This window comes from Phascolarctos cinereus, unplaced genomic scaffold (assembly GCF_003287225.1).
Source record: "Phascolarctos cinereus isolate Bilbo 61053 unplaced genomic scaffold, phaCin_HiC Scaffold_4;HRSCAF=312, whole genome shotgun sequence".
NCBI lineage: Eukaryota > Metazoa > Chordata > Mammalia > Diprotodontia > Phascolarctidae > Phascolarctos > Phascolarctos cinereus.
The window spans coordinates 176,210,329-176,234,441 of NW_027555847.1; positions in this window are offsets into that span (position 1 = coordinate 176,210,329).

A 24,113-nucleotide genomic window follows, 5' to 3' on the forward strand; every position below is an offset into this window, starting at 1 on the left:
TAATTAGTTGTTGATTATTTTTTTCTAGATGACTAAATACAACTGTAATAGTATTTCTAAGAGTTATTTTTCCCTTCCCTGATTTCATGAAAGGAAGAAAGTTACCTAGTTCAGCTAGAGATTAAGTAAAAATATGAATGGAGCACCAAAAGCTTGCCAACAATCATGGAGACTCCCCATTTGGCTGAGAGTGAAATTGGAAGTGTAAGAAAGATGAATGGCCTCAATTTAGAGAGCCCAAATGGGAGAAACGGGGGGGGGGGGGGGAGGAGGGGGAAGAGAACCAAGTAGTTGTAAATATGTCATTCACTGGTAGGCCATAATGGGTGCAACATACTGGGTTGTGGGCTCCAGGCCAAGGTAATCATATGAGCCAACCTAGGCCTAGAGAACTTTCTTGAGAGAACAGATTACTAAATTTGGGTATCATCCAATCTGTATGGAGTAGTTTAATTTGGGATTCCTGATATTTCTGTAAATGAGCCTTCCCTCACCAACATTTCAGTATTTCAATGCGTTAACGATCTCGTCTATGCCAATAACTCCCAGATCTATATCAGTCTAAACTATCATTTATGGTAAGTCCCATGTGTGTATTCCTATCATCAGTGCTGATCACAATGTTTCGAGTCTTCTTCTATGTGTGAAATACAGTGTATATACCAAATCTATAAACTCGTGTGCTACCTTAACGAAACATTGAGCTGAATATCAGTTTGGGCAAGAGAATTTTTCATCTACTTCATTTTTCTTGTGTGGATTATTAGGCCGACCTCATTCTAGAGCTTGATATAATCAACACAATATCATCCACAAAGAGGAGATGGAAGATGATACCATCTCTAAGGAATCCCTTTCTCATTAGGACAAGCCCAGAATGTTGTCTATGACAGTGGTAAATATAAACATACCTTTCCCTGTTGTATGCCTTACTTGATAGCAATTACCAAGAAGCTGAAAAAAATTATCTCTATGTTAGCATTTGTAAAAGACTCTCACGTGATGTCTTCAAAACAAGTTTGTATTAATGCTTTTGTTTTTACATTATCTATATTTTTCAAGGTAATGCTACACTGACCTTTTCTGAGAGAACCATCCCTTATACAAAGAATTAAAAAAAGTATAATTCGACCAAACTAACAAACACTTCAAATAAGACTAACGGTAGTGTTCCATACCCATAATCTTCCACCTCTGCCAAGAAGGTAGGGAAGGTGCCTCCTTACATTTATTCTTTGGGTCTAAGCTTGGTCATTATAATTTCTTTTTTTTTTGGATCATTATAATTTCACACCATTCAATTTGTATGTACATTATTGTGTCATTATGTATCTTATTTTCCTGGATGAACGTTCGAGATCAGTTAGGTTGAGGATAAAATAAAAAGGAAAGCCTAAGGTTTCCTTGGATCAATTCCAAGGAGCAGGATACTTGGAAAACTAAAACAACAAAAGATACTACAAACTGACTTTAAAAATCGCACAAAATTCCTTGATAAAAGCTAATATGGCTTTAACTCTTTTCAAGAAACCTGGATTATTCATATGAAGTAAGGCATAACAAAGGAAGATCTGTGTCCTTGGGAGAAGGGATTGTTTCATTCTTTGTATTGGTATGTCCAAGGGCTCTTCACAGTACCTGGAACATAAAAAGTGCTTAATAAAAGCTAATTGATTGCTTAAATGATGTGGTCAGCAAAATTTATAGCCTAGCATGAGCATCCTTTCTGGTAGATCCCAATTATCGTATTCAGAACTGTAGTCTGTTACCTTTCTCTTTCTCCTCATTTTCTAGTTGCTTGCCTCTGTAACATATAATTGCATATGTTACCTATAGAGCTAATAATGTTCTATCAATCTCTCCCTGGCCTTAGATAAACATTACTGGATGCTGTCTGGAAAAAATAAAAAGTAAGAGGAGAATGGTGGCTTCAGGCTGGTGTCAGTTCAATAGATCTTCCTTGAAAATTCTTTCTTTTCCCTCTACCCACCACTCATACTTGGTTTGTAGGAGCCGAAATTTAGAGCTAGAAAGGTCCTCAAGGGTCATCTAGTACAAAACCTCCATTTTACAAATAAGGAAACAGAGTCTCAGGTGAAATGACTTGCTCAATGTTACCCAAATATTGTCATGGTGATGTTTGTTCCCAAGTCCTCTAACTCCAGAGCCAGTGTCCTTTCCACACTTCTGTTCTGTTAATTCCAATTCCATTTGGATACTAACAAAGAATAAAAGATAATACTTTCAGAGTCTCAGTTTCCTCATCTGTCAAATAAGGGTGTCAGACCAGATAAAAGAGCATGTTCCTAGAATCAAAAGACCTAGCTTCAAACCTATGACTCTTAACAAAAGTCACTTCGTCTCCCTTAGTTCCTTATTTTTAAAATGAGAAGGTTGTACTAGATGACCTCTAGAACTATAATCCTCTGATGTCTGAGGTCCTTTCCAGTTTAAATATTAAGATCACTTAGAGAATGGAAGGGAAGCTAGGTGGACTCTCTCTAACACCAGTGATTCCCAATATTTTTGTTCCTTTTTAACAATAAAAAAATGTCTTAAGGATGCACATGCTTGTTACAGAGAAAAAATATGTGCAATGTAATCAGGAAATCAGTTACTGTTTTTTAATTTAAGTTTTAGCACAAACACCTAGATCATCCCATGAAGTGGCGCAGAGAAAGGATCATCTAGTTCTCTCATTTAGTCTGACAGTTTTCTATTTTATGCTTCCTGAGATCTTAACATTTGCAAGAGAAACATTATTGGGAGAGATTGTCTAGATCTGCATTTTGTTCTACCAACTCAAAAGACCTTTTTATAAACAACAAACAATAAACAGAACTGGTTCCTGTATTCTCTACACATTTTTTTTTGGCTTGTGTGAATGGGAATATGATATGTTATAGAAATTCATTTGCAAAAGTTTGCCAATTTCTTTCTCATATTTCCAGGATTGAGTTGGTCATTTTGACAAATATTTTATAGAAATGAGGATGTAAATGTAGCAATTGGTAGATAATGATATTACTTTGCCTTTGGGGGAATTGTTTTTCCTCTTTGCATTATATTTCTCCCCTTTTCAAACACATTTAAAATTGTTCTTAATGCTTTTAAAACTGTGTTGCCTTCAAACTGGATTTCTCCTGTGTATATTTGGTCTGGCTCAGTTGTTCTGTCCCCACTTCTTTTTCTTAAGTGCCATTTCTATTTCCTTTTATAGCACAATGGAATTCAAAGCATTGGAGTTCAAATGTGATGGGTCCATTGTCATCAATGAAGAAAACTGATTACCATAATAACTGGTGGATTTGTTCTCATTTTTCATCTATCTGTTGTTATCATAGCTTTATCTACAAATGTTCTTGGGATGATTTGGCTTAGCTGGATCTCATGGAATGATTTGTTTTAATTATTTACTAAAGTGCCTTGGACATATTTTGTTTTGACCCAGCAGAAGTTTCCAGTAATCATCCCAGCAACCCCTCTCACCAATTGCATCCTTAAAAGCTTACGAAGTGCTCACAGAAAGGAGATATGTTTCCTTTAATTTTGCTCATGTAATAATTGACCATTGCATTTGCTCAGAACAGTTTGGATAATATTGACTTGGTTCATCCATGAACATTGATTATATTCCCAATTATGAATATTATTTTTGATTTCTTTAAAAATAATTTCATAGTTCTGTTTATGCAATTCCTGTGTGATTTCCTGTATATGAAATAAATTCCCAGGTACATTTAATATATTTTCTTGTTATCTATCTTATTGTCTTTAATGTAGTTTCTTTTCATACGGTTTTTTTTCTTGGGTTTTATTGATAATATACTGAGAAGCTGAAGAATTTTACATTTTTTTTGGTAACTTCCTTATTTATTCCTCTTGATAACGGTACCTGTTCTTATTCTTGCCTTGTCTGAAATTATTTCCACTGCTGCTTTCACTGGTCTTGCCTGAAGCATGATAAGTTATATACTAATTCCCAATTTTAATCGTGTATGGATTTTTAAGATTTACATATGTTTCTTGCATATAGAAAATGTTGGGTTTCTTCCCCTGTAATTCCCTTTCTTTTTCATGGGTGAGTTCAGCCCATTAGCATTCACAGATAAGATTGTTAAATCTTTTTTCCTCTATCAGAAACTAGTTATAATATTTCCTTTCGGTATTCCATAGAACCATCAGATCTCAGTCTTATCTCTTCCTCCTTCTCTTCTAAACCAGACCCAAATTGCTTGTTCTTTCCTCCCTTAAGTTTTTGTAATTAGTACTGCTTAGCTGTAGGCATTTTTAAAATCCTTTATGTTATGAGATAAGCAAACATGTATAAATATGCTGTGTGTGTGTGTGTGTGTGTGTGTGTGTATGATAAGAAATAAGCAAGAGAGGGAAGGCACTAGAATTAAGAGAGTTTGGGAAAGGCTTTCAACAGAAGTTGGGATTTTAGTTGAGACTTAAAGGAAGCCAGGGAACCGAGGAGGCAGAGATGAGAAGAGAGAGCATTTCAGGTATGGGAAAGAGAGAAAATTCCTGAGGTCAGGAGATGGAGGGTCTCATTTGTAGAACAGCCAAGAAGCACTGTATGAAAGACATTGTGTAAGGTATAAGAAAACCAGAAAGATAAGAGGGGGGCTAGGTTATAAAGAGCTTTTTAGAAAATTATGATTATTTGATCCTGGAAGCAATAGGGAGTCCGTGGTATCAAAAGCTTTAGAAATGTCAAGGAAAATTAGGAAAGAAAAAGGGCAATCATATTTACCAGTTAATAGATTATTGGTATCTTTTTTTAAATTTTTTGCTTTTTGGTGAGGCAATGGGGGTTAAGTGACTTGCCCAAGGTCATACAGCTAGTAAGTATCAAGTATCTGAGGTCAAATTTGAACTCAACTCTTCCTGACTCCAAGGCCAGGGCTCTGTCCACTGCACCACCTAGCTGCCCCTATTGGTATCTTTTAAGAGAGTGTTTTGGTTAAAGTAATAAGTTCAGAAGCCAAATGTAAAGTCATTAAGAAGCAAGTGTGAAGATGGCAAGTGTAGAATCTTCCTTCTTGGTGGGTAGACACACCAACCAAAGACTTTTTTAAAAAAATATGTCAGTCCTGGGCATATTTGTAGGCATCAAGGGAAAGAGGAAATCAACAAGGAGATGCTGTGGATGTGAAAGGGGGAAATATTTAATGGAGCAAGCTCCCAGAGGAGTCATATAGGGAAGGATAAGGTCATGAATAAGGAGGTTAGACTTGGCAAGAAGGAACATTTCTTTCTCAGAAACTAGATTGTTTTTCTTACTTTGCTTTAGAGGGTTTTTTTTAATTTTTTGAGATATTGAGTTGGAGAGATGAGGGGTAGTCTTCATTTTCATGATAAAGCCACAGGTGAGTTCAGCATGGAGATATTGACAACCTGAAGATAGAGGTTTGGAATAGCTGCATCAGGGATGATGAGAGTGAATCATTTAGAGAAGAAAAATATTGTGCCAAGGGAGAACCCAATTAAGATCAGATATTGTAAAGTTGTAGCGGACCCAGTCTGCACAGTTGCATGACTTGTTCCAGCAGAGCCCAGCAACTTGGAAGGAGGAGACAAAGAGGTGTATGCTGGGGTTGACACCAGGGTCAGAGCTTGACTTAACAAGGAATCAGGAGATTCAGGAATGAGGAACTAGATTTTTTCCCCTTTCTCTTTAATCCCTTCATTTCCAACCATGTAGTACAGGGCTTCTTCACCTTTTTCCACTTGAGACCCTTTTTTGCATTTCAGCAGCTGTTTTTTGGTGTTGTGTGGCCTGAGGGCATGCACAGTGCAAAATGCACATGCTTTGTATTCAGAACCAAGGCTGCAGTGAAATTGTGCAAAGCCACAGGGGCAGGCACTGCTAGAAACACCTCAGATTCATTATGCGTTTGATTTTTAATTAATTTTTGGTCCTTGTGTGTTCAGAAACCTTTGCCAAACTTTTTGCAATCCTATTTTGACCCATGGTTTAAGAAGCACTGATTAGCATATTTATCTGTAATTTCATTGCATGCCCTCTTAGATCCTAAGCTTCTTTGAAAGCAGCTATGTGGAACAATGGATAGAATGCTGGGTTTGGAGTCAGGAAGACTTGAGTTCAAATCTAGCTTCACACATCTAATAGTTATATGATCCTGGGTAAGTCACTTTACTAACCTCTGTCTGCCTCAGTTTCCTCAATGTAAAATGTGGATACTAATAGCACCTACTCTCCAAGGTTTGTTGTGATAATGAAATGAAATAATTTGTGAGACACTTTGCAAATATTAAACATTATATAAATGCTGGCAATAATGACAAAATATTATAATATTTATATAGTGTTTTAATATTTGCAAAGTATCTCACAAATGTTAACTTATGATGTAATATCATCATCATTAAGGCAAGTACTGTTTTTTCTTCATATCCCCATTGCTCTGCATAAGACCTTGCATATGTAATAAATATTGTAGAATAGAATGCATTTAATTAAATTGGTAATCTGTCGATATAGGATGAATTAGAGGGAGAAGATGTTAGAGGGAGAACAGATTCAAGGTAATGAAAGCCTCATGGTTATATTTTACTCTTCTCTTCCCTTCATTACCTATAAAATCATTTGCCAAGTTTTATTATTTCCATCTTGGTAATATATTTTTCATTATGTCTATTTCTTGATTTTCAAACTTCTCTGGAGTCTTACAGTTTTTCCAATCCCAAATAACCTCAGTTTCTTTCGAGTAAATGAATGGGCAGAGAAAAGGTATAGACTTGAGCTAAGCCCAGAGTGCTAGGTTGCCTTTCCTACCTGCTTGGCTGAACTCCCAGCCCCTGCCCATGCAGATGATGGCAGTCAAAGTCTGAGAGTGGCTTTGTCTCACCTCATCTCCTTGCAGTTTATTGGATGGACTTGAAGGCAATGAAACCGAAGTCCTTTGAAAATTGGCTGTAATTCTGTCCGGCTTTCCACCCAATTAGTCCAAGTTAGTGATGTTTTACCCTACTAATCATTTTGGTTTCAGTAATGCCTTGCCAGATATGGCCATATGCATACTGTATGGAAAATTCATTATTGTTCCTTTCACCCTAGCTTTCTTTTCCACAGAATGAAAAGGAATTTTTTTTTTCAGAAATTAGTTTTGCTTAAAGAAAGCCTTCAGCCATTTTATCCTGCGTACACGTTCTCACAGTCCTTCTATTTTAATATGTCAGGATCTGGTCACTATCCAAGAGACAAAAACCTTAGAATGAGGCAGCGCCAGGGTCTTTTTCTATGTGATTTTCCCCTTTAATTTCTAGAAACCTTTGCCCTTTCCATCTCCCCCTCCCTCTCACAAAACACCCTTACCATCATAACCCATCTGGGAAATATCAGACTGGCGGGAGAAGGGGGAAGTTGGGAAATGGGGGAGTGGAATTTCCTTGCAGCCAAGTTGGGGCATAGCCTAGTTAGCTTTAGAGAAATGTGAGGGGGAGGAATGGGAAGCTGAGCAGGGTTTTTTTCTAAGAAATAATCACTCAGTCTGAAAAGAGTCTGGGAATCTAAGTGATCAGATTATTTTACAAAAAAAAATTCTGTCGTTTCTGCTTTATCAGTCACTGAAGAACACCTGAATTTTAAAAATCAAAATGGCTTTTCTTTCGTAGACTACAACCTCAAGAATGTTAGTCATTTTGAAGCAAAGAAAATCAAGCTTCCATGGATGCTTTTCAAATAGAATCAATTCACATTTTCTTTTTCCTTTTTACAGTTAAATTAGGAATTTAAATTGTTTTTCTAGTTTCCTAGCCCTGGGTATGGCCAGCTGTAGGAAATGTTTCAAAATTGGCAACATCTATTTTCGACCCTTTCATATCACTCTTTCAAATCCGGTCTTTGCAGTTCTGATACCCTTCTCTGTCTTCCTCACCCACAGTACCATCATGTTGCCAAGTCCTTCACCTCACCTGAACAAACTCCTCTCACTTGAACCATATACCTCTGCTCTAAAATGCTGATTGGATTGGGTTGGCTGGGATGACCTCTCCTGATTCACCCCACATTAAAAACTTTCATTCCCTCAGGTCCTTGATCTCAGCCAGCTGACTCAGAAGAAATGATCTAATTGAAATTAATTACATACATGACTGATACCAGCTGAAAGTGTTGTTCCTTTTAAGGGTATTTGCATCAAAGAAAATATCTAAAGAGGGTAATGCTGTAACTCCTCCAAATGAATCTTGAATGTTGTTCAAAAGAAATGGATCAAAGAGAAGAAGCATTGGAGTAGTTCTGTATGGCACAGAGATTTTGCACCTGTGTCGAGTTGGGAACAGTATGAAGTAAAAGAACGTGGATGAGTAAAAGGGGAGATGGGAGTGTTGTCACTGTACCCTATAGATTGTACAGGCTTAGAGAAAGTATGGATGATACTCTCCTGAAAGAAAAGCTAGACATAGAGGCAAGACATATTGACTATGCTGATTAGGTCAACTATAAACTTAGTTACATGATTTCCACTAAACTCTCACCTTAGCAAGGCAATCCTTTTTATAAACCTTCCTCTATTCTTAACTTCCCTATTACTGTCAAGAGAACCACTATCCTCTCAGTCACTACCTTCATGCCATCCTCATCTTCCCACTCTCTCTTGCCACCCCACCCCCATATCCAATCTGTTGCCAAGTCCTGCCGATTCTGCCTCCATAACTTCTTAGATATGCCCTCTTCTCTCATCGGTAACTGCCACTCTGGTACAGACTCTCATCACGGCACTATTGAAATAGTGGGTGATTTCACTGCCTCATATCTCTTCCCACTCCAGTCCATCCTTCACTCACCTGTCAAATTGATCTTCCTAAAGCACGGGTCTGACTGTTACTCCCACTCATTTTATAAATTCTAATGATTCCCTACTATCACCGTGATCAAATTTTTTAAAATCCTCAGTTTGTTTTCAAAGTCTTTCTTGATTTTTAAAATTCTTTTTGAGTTCTTCCATGGCTTGGGGCCAATTCATGTTTTTCTACGAGGCTTTGGATGTTGGAGTTTTGACTTTGTTGTCTTTTTCTGAGTTTGTCTTTTGATTTTCCCTGTCACTATAGTAACTTTCTATAATTATTAGCTTTTTCTGCTGTTTGCTCATTTTCCAGCCTATTTCTTGACTTTTAACTCTATGCTAAAGTGGGTCTCTGCTTCCAGAGTGGAGAGATTACCATCTGAAGCTTCAAGTTTTTTTGTGCAACTATTTTCAGAGCTAATTCTGGGGACCTGTAAATTTTTGGTTCTTCCAAGGTGATATGATCTAGGTGTGTTTACTACCCTCCTTTACTGTACACTGGTTTGTTAGTGACCACAAACACTCTTTTCTACCCTGGAACTATGACTATGGTCCTTACTTCCCTATGGCTGTAAGCTCTGGTGTGCTAGTGTTCATTCTTGCCCTGGAATTGAGACCGGGGACTGCAACCCAGATGCAAGTGTGGGCAATGCAACAGAGTCCTGACCTTGATGCCATCAAAGAGATCCCTATAGTCTCCTTCTGACCAGTTCTCTGACCCCCTTACCATGTGTGCTGAGAAGTTTGGAAACTACCACTGTCACCACTGAATCAGTCACCCTGAAGGTCTGGTTTGCTGGGGTCTGGTCTGTGCTGGCATGGTCTGTGCTGGACCACACTCCTCTCAAGCTGATGCAAAAGACCTTTCCTGCCAAACTTTTATGTTGTCTTGGGTTAGAAAATTGTTTCCCTCTGTCCTTTTTTTTTAATTTTTTAAAAAAAATTTTTAGGCAATTGGGGTTAAGTGACTTGCCCAGAATCACACAGCTAGTAAGTGTTAAGTGTTTGGTCTGAGGCTGAATGTGAACTCAGGTCCTCCTGACTTCAGGGCCAGTGCTCTATCCACTGCACCATCTAGCTGCCCCCTCCTTCTTGGGGGTTCTGCCACTCTAAAATTTGTTTTGAGGCATTATTTAAAGGTATTTTGAGAGGTTTGGGGGAGAGCTCAGGCCCATCCCTGCCTTTTCCCTGACATCTTGGCTCTGGCTTCCTGAGCCAAGTCTTTAAGAAAGCCAGCAAAACTAAGAGACAGAAGTGCCTTAGACTTCCACGAAGTCTGCTTGAAGCTTCCTGAAGAATATGGTATCTTATAAATTCTTGCCTTGATGAAAATTTCAATTTTTGAACACAGAAGAAGCAACCAGCATCCAGATATTTGCCTTTCTTTCTATCCCCACTACTTAGCCTGGCACATAATAAGTGCTTAATAAATGTTTGTTGGCTTGATTTTATGTAACAATTTCTTTGAACCTAATTCTGACCAAAAAAGGAAAGATTCACCAAGTGGGGAAATTGTAGGAACTTGTTTACATGTTGTCTTTAGGATTTATGATGGACAAGCAAGGGAGCAGGTGTTAGATATATACCATAGACTCTAAAAAAGGAAGACTTCAAAAAAAATGCATTAGCTTGAGTCCAAAAGAAGAAATGACTTAAGAAGAGTGAGATACTCTCAAAAATGAAATTCTGATAATATAATACAAGTGATCTAAGTGAGAAAGAATATAGGAGAAGAATGTATATGTCTTTCTTTGCATCTGGGCTGTGCAAAAATATATCAGATGATTTCAGAACTTAAAAAGATAAATGCAAAATAAAGAAGGTGGGAGCACATAGCCAAGAATGAATGTACAATAGAGGTGTAGAGACACTAAGCATCAGGAGAGCTTAACTAGGAATGAACTTTGACTTATGATCAATGGTAAGGACTAAAACAATGACTTTTAAAGGTAAATTCAGTCCAGGGAGAAGAACAAAAGGGATTAAATTCACTACTTGGGCCAGATGATATAGTGCAATGAAAAGAGCTTACAGAAAGTAGATCTATTCAGATCCATTATTACTTCCATATCAAGGAGAATTGCCTTCACAATTAAAAGAGTAGAATACACGTAGGTAAGCAACAATGGGACCCAAGATAGGTAAGGTGATAGTAAAAGAACATTTTGTTGTTTAGTCATTTTCAGTCATGTCCAACTTTCATGACCCCATTTGGGATTTTCTTGGCAAAGATACTGGAGTGGTTTTCCATTTCCTTCTCTATCTCATTTTACAGATGAGGAAACTGAGGCAAACAAGATTGTGGGCCCAGGGTCCCACAGCTAGTAAGTGTCTGAGGCCAGATTTGAACTCAGTAAGATGACCCTTTCTGACTCCAGGTCCAGCACTCTATCCACTGCACCATTTAGCTGAACTGAGGCAAATAGAGTTAAGTGACTTGCAACTCAAGATAGGCAATCCTATTCTAGCCACTTAAAATGAATCCAAGTATCCAAGCACTTCTTCCCCACAAATAACATCCCAGGGCGTTGCAAAACTTACAGATGTGTCATAATTCCATTGCTGATACTTTTAGTGAAGTTGTGAAGAAAAGTTAGAGGTGCCATAAAACTGGGTGGATGCAAAACATAATTTTATGGAAAATACACACTTTGATGCTATAAATTCTTAGAGAAATTGTAGAATGTATTTTAATGGCTTTTGAATTTTTAAAGAGGAATGATGATCATCATGAATGGGGTTTAACTAACATGGTTTCAACTAAGAATGAGTCATGACAAACCAACATCATTTCCTTTTCTTAATAGGATTATTAGACTGGTAAATTAGAGCAACCCATAGTATCTATAATATGTCTGGATGTCAGCAAGGCATTTGATGACATCTCATGATATTCTTGTGGACAAAATGGTGAAATGTGGACTAGATGATAGGACAGTAGGGATGCTGAAAGTAGAAAATTAGGTGCTGATTTGTAGAAAAAGATGAATAAGACAGTTTCTTCCATCAAAGAACCAGTCCTGTAGGTGGGAAGTAATCCATGTGCTCAGACCAAGGCAATAAAAGGCACAGTGTGAATGTATATGAGAAGTACAAAATGTGGCTGAGGGATCAAGAAGTCTGCATGTGACACTGAGGAAAGTGGACAAAAGGGCAGAGAGGAGTGATCTGAGCATTGGAGTTAGGTCTTGAATGATGGGTAGGATTTCAAGTGCTAGAGATGAGAAGACAGTCCCTACTCTCAAGGAGATTATATTCTTTTTTTTTTTTGGTCTTTTTTTGTGTTTTTTTTAAATACAAATTTATTTATTTTTAGTTTTCAACATTTACTTCCACAGGATTTTGAGTTCCAAATTTTCTCCCCATCTCATCACTCCCCCCACCCCAAGATGGCATGCATTCTGAATATCCCTTCCTCTAGTCTGACCTCCCTTCTATCTCTCTCCCCCTTCTCTTATCCCCTTCCCCTTCTATTTTCCTGTAGGGCAGGATAGACTTCTGTACCCTATTTCCTGTATTTCTTATTTCCCAGTTGCATGTGAAAACATTTTTTAAAACATATGTTTTTAAAACTTTGGGTTCCAAATTTTCTCCCTTCCTCCCTCCCCACCCACCCTCATTGAAAAGGCAAGCAACTCAATATAGGTTATACGTGTGCAGTTATGCAAAACACTTCCATAGTAGACATGTTGTGAAAAACTAACTCTATTTCCTTTAATCCTATCCTGCCCCCCCATTTATTCTATTCTTTCTTTTGATCCTGTCCCTCCTCAGAAGTATTTACTTCTGATTACTCTCTTTCCCAATCTGCCCTCATTTCCTTGCTCTCTTGTCCCCTTCTCCCCCTATTTTCCCATAGGGTAAGACAGATTTCCATACCCAATTGAATGTGTATGTTATTCCCTCCTTAAGCCAAATCCTATGAGAATAAGATTCACTCATTCCCTCTCACCTTCCCCTGTTTCCCCTCCACTGTAAGAGCTTTTCTTTTCTGTTTTTTTTTGTGAGATAATTTACCCCATTCTACCTCTCCCTTTTTTCTTCTCCTAGTATAATCCTCTCTCATCCCTTAATTTTATTCTCCAGATATGACCCCTTAATCTTCAACTCACCCTGTGCCCTCTATCTATCTATCTATCTATCTATCTATCTATCTATCTATCTACATATTTTTTCCTCCAACTACCCTAATACTGACAAAGGTCTCATGAGTTATAAATATCATCTTTCCATGCAGGAATGTAAACAGTTCAATCTTAATAAGTCTCTTATGATTTCTCTTTCCTTTACCTCTTCATGTTCCACTTGAGTCTGTATTTGAAAGTCAAATTTTCTATTCAGCTCTGGTCTTTTCATCAAGAATGCTTGAAAGTCCTCTATTTCACTGAATGACCATTTTTTCCCCTGAAGGATTATACTCAGTTTTGCTGGTAGGTGATTCTTGGTTGTAATCCTATCTCCTTTGCCCTCCAGAATATTATATTCCATGCCCTGCGTCCTTTAATGTAGAAGCTGCTAAATCTTGTGTTATCCTGATTGTGTTTCCACATACTTGAATTGTTTCTTTCTGCTTGTAATATTTTCTCCTTGACCTGGGAACTCTGGAATTTGGCTACAATATTCCTAGGAGTTTTCCTTTGGGGATCTCTTTCAGGAGGAGATCTGTGGATTCTTTCAATTTCTATTTTGCCCTCTGGTTCTAAATATCAGGGCAGTTTTCCTTGATAATTTCTTGAAAGATGATGTCTAGGCTCTTTTTTTGATCATGGCTTTCAGATAGTCCAATAATTTTTAAATTCTCTTCCTAGATCTATTTTCCAGGTCAGTTGTTTTTCCAATGGATATTTCACATTGTTTCTAATTTTTCATTCTTTTGGATTTGTTTTACAGTGTCTTGATTTCTCATAAAGTCACTAGCTTCCAATTGCTCTATTCTAATTTTTAAGGAAGTATTTTCTTCAGTAATCTTTTGGACTTCCTTTTCCATTTGGCCAATTTTTCTTTTTAGGGCATTCTTCTCCTCATTGGCTTTTTGGACCTCTTTTGCCATTTGGGTTAGGCTATTTTTTAAGGTGTTATTTTCTTCAGTATTTTTTTGGGTCTCCTTTAGCAAGCTGTTGACTTGTTTTTCATGATTTTCTTGCATCACTCTCATTTCTCTTCCCAGTTTTTCCTCTACTTCTCTTACTTGCTTCTCAAAATCCCTTTTGAGCTCTTCCAAGGCCTGGGACTGATTCATATTTTTCTTGGAGGCTTTGGATGTAGGAGCTTTGACTTTGTTGTCTTCTTCTGGTTGTATGTTTTGATCTTCTTTTCACCAAAGTAAGATAATATAGTCTGACTCTTTTTGCTGCTTGCTCATGAGCCAATTACTTGAGTTTTAAACTCTTTGTTAAGGTAAGAGTCTGCTTCCAATGTGGAGAATGTACTGTCCCAAGCTTCGGGGTTTGTACAGCTGTTTTCAGAGATACTTGTAGGGACCTGTAAATTTTCAGTTCTTCCAAGGTGGTATGATAAGGGGAGGTGTTTACTCCTTTCTGGCCTGTGCTCTGGTGAGTGACCACAAGCACCTTTCTGTCCTGGAACTGTGAGGAGGGTTTTCTCTCCACAGCCACTTCAAGCTCTACCACACCAGTGCTCCTCCTCACCCCAGGACTACCCCTCAGAACTGTGACCCATATCCAAGCACAGGCAAAGCAAGAGATTCCTGCCTCAGCACTGGCAAAGAGATCTCTGCAATCCCTCTCTGATCAGCCACCTGATTCCCTCTCAATCTGTGGGCCTGAAGCTCAGGAGGCAGCCACCTTCCCTGCTCCCCGAGCTCTGCGCTCTTGGGGAACTGGATCTGAGACCCCCGCTCCACTCTCAGCGCCGTAGAAGCAGATCTTTCCCACTGACCTTCTCAGTTGTCTTTGGTGTTCATGGGTTGAGAAGTCTGGAAACCTCCACAGCTTCCCATGATTCAGTCCTCTGAGGCCTGCTCCAGGCTCACTGGGGCCTGCGCGCCCACCCCCGCACTGTGCTCCTCTACCAGCGTGGTGCGATATACCTTTCTGATCAACCATCCAGGTTGTCTTGGGTTGGAAATTTGCTTCACTCTGTCTTTCTGTGGGTTCTGCTGCTTTAGAATTTGTTTAGAGCCATTTTTTACAGGTATTTGGAGGGGTTTGGGCAACAGCTCAAGCAGGTCACTGCTTTCACTCTGCCGTCTTGGCTCTGCCCCTAAGGAGGTTATATTCTATTAAGGGAAGAGGGGTACTAGAAAGATGGAGGAATGAGGGTATTGCTCATAAGAAAAAGATAAGAAAACTGGTAGAGAGATGGAGCAGAACAGAGAGAGAGAGAGAAAGGGAAGAAAAAAAACCAAACCAACCCAGAAGTGAAGTGAACAGTATGGCTGGGGGTTCCTCAAGGTACAATCACTCTGCTGCTAAGCAGTCTTCTACACCTCCCTTATGAACTTACTATCCCACTGTCCACAGAGCCTCTTTCAAATGTTTTTGTCCTTCCCCTACTTCTCATGACTCCCTTTACCCCCACCCTCTCAGTGGAGAACTATGCCTCATGTTGTACAGAATAAATTGAGGTCATTCTCCATGAGCTCCCTCTTCTCCCCTCTTCATCCCCTGTCACTCAAATATATATATATACATATACACAGATTATTTATCTTCCTGACTCCAGGCCTGGAACTCTATCCACTGTGCCACCTAGCTGATCGCTGAACAGATTGCATAGCTGGAAAATTTAGGTCCAGCCTTGAATAAGAGGAAAAGAGCAGGCTGGATTCCATTTAGAAAAATTATATAATGTTTTTGTTGATCTTAAAATTCTTATGGAAACAAAATATTTTTCTCAGACATTAATTGAACATCACTGTCTTTGAGGGCTTAAAGTTATATATAGGTCACCCAAAGAGCAATAGAGAGACACATGGTAGGCACAAACAGCCTGTTGTATATTGCTAACAATGAATTGAGAAAGAGAAGCAGTATAAAGGATATCTTCAAAGAAATGTATGACTCAAAAAAGAGGGGGGCCATCATGTAGGGAAAATGAGGGATAAGCAATGCACATCCTTAGAGGATTCATGGGCTGTGACGATAATTAGAGGAAGACCCCTAGGATAAAGTACAAACTCTTTAGGCTGGAATTTAAAAGCCTTCCTTGCCTGGTTCAACTTACCTTTTCCAGGCATATTTCACATCGATTCCTTTCAATTAATTAATCCATTCATTCATTCATCCACCAATCAACCAAGAAGCATTTTCCAAGCAGGTATTGTGTAGAGGCTGGGCATTATCAGGCGCTTTGCTTAGTGCTGGAGATCAAAGATAAAAATGAACTATTCCTTGGTCATAATAGGCTTGTATTCTATAGGATAAGACAATACATATATAGGTTAAAAAATATATAAAGTGACTTTAAGGGAGAGGAACCGGGTTTGGGAGTGGGAAAGGACTTATGCAGGAGGAATATTTGAGCTGAGCTTTGAAGGAAACTCAGGAGTCCAAGAGAGAGAAGTGAGGACTGGGAATACAAAAACAAAAGAGAAGATGGCTCCTGTTATGAGGAGCTAACATTTTAACAGGGCAGATAAAATGTAAAAGATAACTTCAAAGGGAGAGGAAGGAGGATACCCATATATTGGGGGGGAGGGGTGAAACAGCTGGTTGGGAAGTGAAGCAGGCTAGAGAGCTGGAAGAGAAGTGAACAGTGCTGGGACAGCCTATGGATATGGAAGGTGAACTATTCCTGTGTGAAGAACAGCAAGAAGGTTTGTTAGGATGGACAAGAGAGAGAGTGCATGAAGAGCAGAAGAATAAGATTGGAAAGTTAGTGGGAGCAAGGTTATCCATCCAAACAAGCATATCTGCTGTTTCTGGAACTCAGCCTTCCTTCTCCTACCTCCATGTCTTTGTATAGGCTGTTCTCTCTCTTTGGACTTCCTTCTCAGTGACTTCTGAGAATCCCTAATCTCATTCATGGCCTGGCTCGAGTGCCCTGCAGGAAGCCTTCCCTCATTTCCCTTGTTCTTACTGCTCTTTCCCTTCTCAAAAATCATGTATCATCTTCCCTGTCTCTGTGTTGTGCCCCCTAGCCCCCAGAAGCAGAATGTAAGGTCTTCGAGGTCTCTGTTTCACTATCACTTTGCACAAAACCTTTCACATGTAGTTCATTTGTTTTCAGTCATGTCTGACTGTTCCCGACTCTCTTTGGGGTTTTCTTGGCAAAGATACTGAAGCAGTTTTGTCATTTCCTTCTCCAGCTCATTTAGGTGACGACCTGAGGCAAACAGGGTTAAGTGACTTGCCCCAAGGTCACACACTTACACACAGCAAGTGCTTAATACGTGCTTTTGAGTTGGATTGTCAATGGAGACATAATTCTGGCTTGCCCTGCTTTAAGAGACAAAACCATTAGAGACTTGGAACTCTTTGAAGTCAGCCTAGTCAGACATTTGGCCGATACCTAACTTACTGAGTTTCCATGATAATATCTCTGGGGGCAAGAGCATCTATTACACATACTGCAGAAGCTTTTTTCGACCCTGTGTGAGAGGTTGGATTTAGATGACTTTGGAGATTCACTTCTAACATTCTATGTTTCTGCTACTCTAGGGCTCCTTGAAGACCTTGTGAAGGTGGTAAGCACCAACTGTCTCATGTGCAATGACTTTATATGTTGGAGGCTATGTTCTGCTTGAGAGAAATGATTATTAATAACCAATGATTTGGGGACATTCAGATTTCCCCCTTTTTCTATTATCTTCATTTCAAGACCTCAGTCCCAGAACGTTGAACAAAGCTTCTCCTCTATCTGACCACACCCAACCTTACAAGGAATCTCTCCTCTAATTCAATTCAAGCTTGGGTGGAGATAGGTTGTCTTGTCTAAATTGCCCAAGACTGGGGGTGGTATTTTCTGTCCAAGAGTGACATGATGTCACTCTCAGCTCCTCATCAGAGTGAGCTCCCTTCTCTTTGTAAAGTCCACTTGTCATTAATTGTTAACCAATCAAAGTTGATTGCCACCCTCTGGAGCATTCCTCTTCCAAAAGGGCATATAAGCTGTGAGCCTGCCACAGTGATTGTCTTTGGTCTAAGAGAGAGATAGCCAAATGGCCTTCCTTCTAGTAATAAACATGATGGCATTGTTAACAAAATGATTAAATTACCCAGAAGTTATGTTTCTCAAACTTTTTAAAGTAGCGCACACTTCAGCCTTCTCCTACAGTCTGATTGTTAATCTTTTTTGTTGTTTATTTCTCTGGTAGCACGGCACAGCTCAGAGATACTTTTCAGAATGTTATTTTTTAATACTTGAAGGAAATGACAAATTTCAGTTGAAAGTTAGTGGAAAAAAAAGATAATTTTATTTTTTCCCATCCAAGTTCATTGATACCCTGCAATCTATTCAGACCTTTTTAGGATCTGTGGATCCCAGATGAAATACTCTTCCTAGAGTACTGCTTAGGCCAGGGGTGGAGAACCTGCAGCCTCAAGGCCACATGAGGCCTTCTAGGCCTCAGGTGAGGCTTTTTGACTTAGTCCAAGTTTTGCAGAACAAATCCTTTTATGAAGGGGATTTGTTCTGTGAAGTTTGGATTCAGTCAAAGGATTCCACTTGAGGACCCGGAGGGCCACATGTGACCTTGAGGCCGAAGGATCCCCACCCCTGGCTTACTCCATGATGGAACTGAAGCCTTGCCTTTGTCTTGAACTTAAGGTTCTTTACTCTGAAGAAGACTGGCCCTATTCCATCCAGCTGGAAACCTATATTTCTCAGAATGGAAGACACTGTTTCTTTCTTCTGCTTCCCCTCCTGGATAACATCTTTGCCTATTAGGAAACCAAAAGAGTGTATCAATTTTTTTTTTTGCATGAAGGAGCAGAAATATTTATTAATTTCTTTGAGGTTTTTGGCTAACAACAACTTGGCAGGACCTTCCTTGACAAGCTGCAGTGATAGCATTTGGAGCAGACTATTATGAATCAACTTCAATTATAAAACCTTAAGGGATGATGAGTAGACAGTCCTGTGCTCTTCTGGGCAGGGACATTGCCCTTTAAATTCATGACTAAAGCCAGGTTTTGTCCTGTCCTTATGCTCAGCCTCCATCTTCTCTGCTTTTAGCAATTGGCATTGTGCTCTGGGAGTCTGAAAGACTCACCTTCCTGAGTTCAAATCTGGCCTCAGACACTTATTAGCTGTGTGACCCTGAGCAAATCACTTAATCCTGTTTGCCTCAGTTTCCTCATTCATAAAAAATGAGCAGGAGAAGGAAAAGACACTCTACTATCTCTGCCAAGGAAGCCTCAAATGTGTTCATGAAAAGTCAGATAAGACTGAAACTACTGAACAACAGCAAAATGTGGTGTAGTACTAGAAATGACACTGGTTCTTGAATCAGACCATTTGGGTTCAAATCCCATTTCTGTTATTACGTCCTTGGGCAAATTACTAGGTTTCAGTTTCCTTATCTACAAAATGAAAAGTTTGCACCGAGGTCAGATGATCTAGTCAATCGAGCATTTATTAAATGCCTACCACATACCAGACACTTTCTAAGCACTGGAGATACAAAGAAAGGCAAAAGGCTCCCTGCCTAGCAAGGAAGAGAACACACAAACAAGATTTAAATTGGATAAATTGAAGACGATCAACAAAGGAGGACACTGTCATCAGAGGGGTTAGACAGTCTCCTAGAAGGTAGAAATTTCGCTTCTAGAAACCAGAAAGGGGCAATGAGGAGGAAGAGTAGATTGTCCTTTTTCTTTTGCTCTTGAAGAGGACCAATGACATCATGAGGGCAATGTCTTGACTTGCAAGTGAATTGGATTTAAGTGAGGCAGAGCTGAGCAAAGTCATCAGCCTCACTCTCAACTCCAGAGCCATCCAAGTCCAGTGGCAAGACAAGATGGTGATGGTCCAGGGTGCAGTGGGCTTCCTTGGTCTTTTTAAAATAAGGCTTTTCCCAGGATGAAGGGTTAGGTGAGATAGTCTAGTTTGCCATCACAAAAGTATCAGTCTGGGAGGGAAAGACCCTCAGAGTTTCTGGCCAGAATAGAAGACAATTGCTATTTGCACTCTCTGTCCCTTCATGACTGGAATACTCTCTGATGGTCATCAAAATCCAAACAATGAGCCTGAGGGAGAGTATTCCATTCATGAAGCAATAGCAAATGAAAATTCACAGAGTTGGGAGCTGAGTATCTTGTGCAAGGAACAGCAAGGAGGCCAATGTCACTGCCTCACAGAGTACATGAATGTCAATAAGTTGAAAAAAGATTGGGAAGGTAGGAAGGAGTCCGCTATGAAAGGCTTTGAAGGCCCAAATAAGGATTTTATATAGAGGCAGCTACTGGAATTTGTTAAATGGTGGGAATGGGGGGATGGAAACTGGTCAGACTTGTGCTTTATGAAGATCAACTTGACAAACCAAGTAGAGGATGGGTTGTAATGGGGAGTGGCCTGAAGCAGGGAGACCAAGCAGCAGGCTGCTGCAATAGTCCATGGGAGGTGATGAGGCCTATATCAGGATGGTGGCAGTATCAGAACAGAGGTCACTGCTCAGGTCACTCCCAGCTCTAAATTTAAGACCTTAAATGGATGTTTGCCACAGTTCTCCCCCTTCTCCTTTTAATAGTAGCCTTTAATTCTAGTATTTCTTGGTAGTGATAGGGCACTGGATTATTATTTTTAACCCATCTCATTGGAAATCGCCAACAAATTATTTTGCTTAGCTGGTAGAAGCTGGTCTCCTGTCTTTTATATTCTCATAAGTTCCTATAACCATTGATGTACAGCTGGAAGGGCCTTGGGGGATGTCTAGCTAAGCCCTTTCATTTTACAAATGAGCCCAGAGAAGCCAAGGAGGTTGGAGTGATTTGCTCAAGGTCACTTGGCAGCAAGAGGCTATGGTCCCAGTATCCAAAATTGAATGTTCTTCCCTGCATACTTTGTGTCTTGGATTTTTAAAGTGTATGGAAAGAGAAAGCTTCAAAAATCCACGTAGATGACTATTCTGCATCTGAATTGAGACATGGTAACACTTCCATGGAACCCTAGTGTTATCAGTGTTAAGGTTGCTAGGTAGAGCCGTGGATAGAACCCTGGACCAAGAGTCAAAAAGACTTGAATTTAAATCTGTGTAACCTTGGGAAATTCACTTACCAGCTCTTTGCCTCAGTTTCCTCAATTGTAAAATTGAGAATAATAATATCCCCTTCCTCCCAGGATTATTGTGAGGATCAAATGCGATATTTCTAAAGTGTTTAGTGTAGCACCTGGTACATAGTAGGGGCTAAATAAATGTTTTTCCCTTACACAATGTGAAATGAACAGGGGAGGGGTAATGTGAGAAAATTTTAATGCAAACAGTAAAATAATGAAACTATTAAAATACTTTGACAAATTTTCAGAACTGGAATAAACTTAATTTTCTCATTTGTTCCACATTTTCCAACTTCCCTTATTTTATGTAATAAATTTTATGTAATAATTCAAAGCTTTTAAATTAGAGACTGCTTTGTATACACTGCCTCATTTGAGCCCTATACCAACCCTATGAGGTAGGCCCCATCAATATTATTAATCCCATTTTACAGGTGAGGAAACTGAATCCTCAAGAGGCTGCGATTTGCCCGGGGTTACACAGCTATTAAGTGTCCGCGGGCAACATTTGAATCCAGAATTGCCTGATTCCAAGTCTGGCATTCTCTTCAGAGCTATACTATCCTTCCTAATGTGATATTGATCTTGGGAAATCTGGGAATATTTATGGATTTTGAAAATAATACCATACACCTCAAGGTGTTCCAAGGCCAAATGAATCTTGGTGTGTAGAGTATTGTGCTATCACATGCATGTGACCATACTGGAAAGTATTTATGAAGAGGTGAAGTGTATGGCAGTCCACAGAGCAGAGGTTTTTAACCTTTCTTGTGTCTTGGACTTCTTTGAATATCTGGTGAAGACTAACCCCTTCTTAAAATAATGTCTTTAAATGCACAAAATAAAAGACATACGGTTACAAATACGTTGAAGCAAAGTTGTATTTTTTTTCTCCTTCCAAGTTTGTGGATCCCAGCAATGGGGCAGAGAGAATCATTCAGTTGAATGCTTGTTACTTTGCGTGTGATGTTAGTACATTTGGGGGATTTGTGAAGTCACGTCAGGCCTGCTGTGAGAACATTGCACAAGCTGAGCCCAGGGATGGTCAACAGTTCAGGGCGTTGACAGTAAGAAGGGTTCTGATTTAAAGGCCAAAGGAGGCAGGCCAACTATTTGTTCTGCATGCATAAACTTTTCACAGGAGTCAGTATCCAGGAATATTTTTGGACAGGGTCAGAAGCAAGCCTCAGAAGCTACCACGGCTGCTGACAGCTCAGGCAAAGCAAGCGTCTTCAGCTTGTGGCCTTTATTGGACTAAATGTATCTCCCTGAAGGGTGAAGAATGAAGACTTACTTTTTTTTTGGCTAGGCAATGGGGTTAAGTGACTTGCCTAGGGTCACACAGCTGTGTGTGTGTCAAGTGTCTGAGGCTGGATTTGAACTTGGGTCCTCCTAACTCCAGGGCCACTGCTCTATCCACTGCACCACCTAGCTGTCCCCCAAAGACTTACTGTTTTCTGTGGCTCACTGCATAGATAGGGCTCCATTCTTTGGGCTAAATCCAGAGTTCACTAGCACCATATCCCTCAGCTCTTTGATAGTTATTTAAATGAATTGTAGAATTTAGATATAGGAGAGACCTTGGACATGAATTCAACCCCAGCATTTTACAAATGAGGAAACTAAGTTCCAGAAAGATTGGGACTTGCTAGCGTTATCTAGCCCTTCTTCAATGAATTAACAAGGATCAAGTGCTAAGCACTGGGGATACAAAGATAGTCCCTGACCTCAAGGAGCTTGCATTCTAAATAGAACTGGGATTACAATCCAGGTGTTCTAATTTTAAGATCAATGCGCCCTATTTCCTGTTATAGCTCTTATCCTATACAGTCATTCCTGTTTTGCAGACTTTGGGGATACCCTGTATTTCTCTTATGGTTTTGTTTTCCTGCTGAGGTGGGAGGGGTAGTCTGGACCTGTGATCTCATCAGTACAGGGAACTCCCAGTGGGGAAACTCCCCTCTCCAATGCAAACTGGCAATTTGTAATTTTTGGGTTTCCCTGGGGGCAATGGGAGACTAAATGACTTGAACACGGTCACACAGCTAGTGTGTGTCAGAGATAGGAGCTGAACCAAGGTCTACCTGATTCCAAAGCCAGCCTTATATACAAAAGTAGAGAACCTCCACTCCCAGGCCCATTTTGCTTTGCTACTATCGGTCAATGGAAGAATTTTTGTTTAGAAGGCTTTCTGTGATTAGTATTGATAGCTATAATCTTTAGCCTTTTGTCCTTTCCCTCTAAAATACAACAACATAAACTTTCCTCTATGTGGAGTAACAAAGTACTAAGGGCCAATCCAAAACAGTTGAACTTTAGGAGAATAGGATTAAAATTGCTACTGTGGGTTCACTCCATCTTGTCTTCAATGTATGTTGCTGTTAAATCTGAGATGATGGCATAATACATAATACAGCCCATAGTACATTCATGTCCAGGGACATATTCTTTCAAGGCTCTCTTTGAGTGCCACTTCCTTACCTGACTTTAGTATCCTTTTCTTCCCTCTGGAGATTACTTTAGCATTTACCATTTTGGATTTATTTATCTGAATCTTGTGAATATTGTGTTAATCCCCTTCTCTACCTCCCTCCTCCAATAAAAGCTCCTTGAGGGCAAAGAGTATCATATACCTCTTTTTATCCCTTGTGCCTAGCAACAGTGCCTGGCACATAGCTGTTGCCCAATAAATGTTTGCTGAATGAGTCCATGAGTATAAAATCTAGACCAGAGGTTCTCCACCTTTGGGCTGCAAATTCCTGGAAGGAGTCAGTGAGTTATTTCAAAGGGTGTGAGAATATGTATGTGTACCAAGCATTGGAATAGATGTTTTTAGCTTTTAAAACAAAACAAAAACTTGCATGTATATTTATGCATGTGTGTGTTAAGAGAGGTTGCAACCAATGATTTCTGTGTTGCAAGATATTTCTTTTGTGAAGAGATTTGTCTAGGGCAAAGGTGTAAACACCCTGGGCTGCATGGGGCACACAGAACTCCTGAGTATGGCTGAACCAGTTAAAATCTAGTTCCTATCTGAATTTGATGTGTTGATATATTAATTTTAAAAAAAGAGAAATGCATAATGTTTAGTTTTCTAAGTCAATATGTGGCCCATCGGGT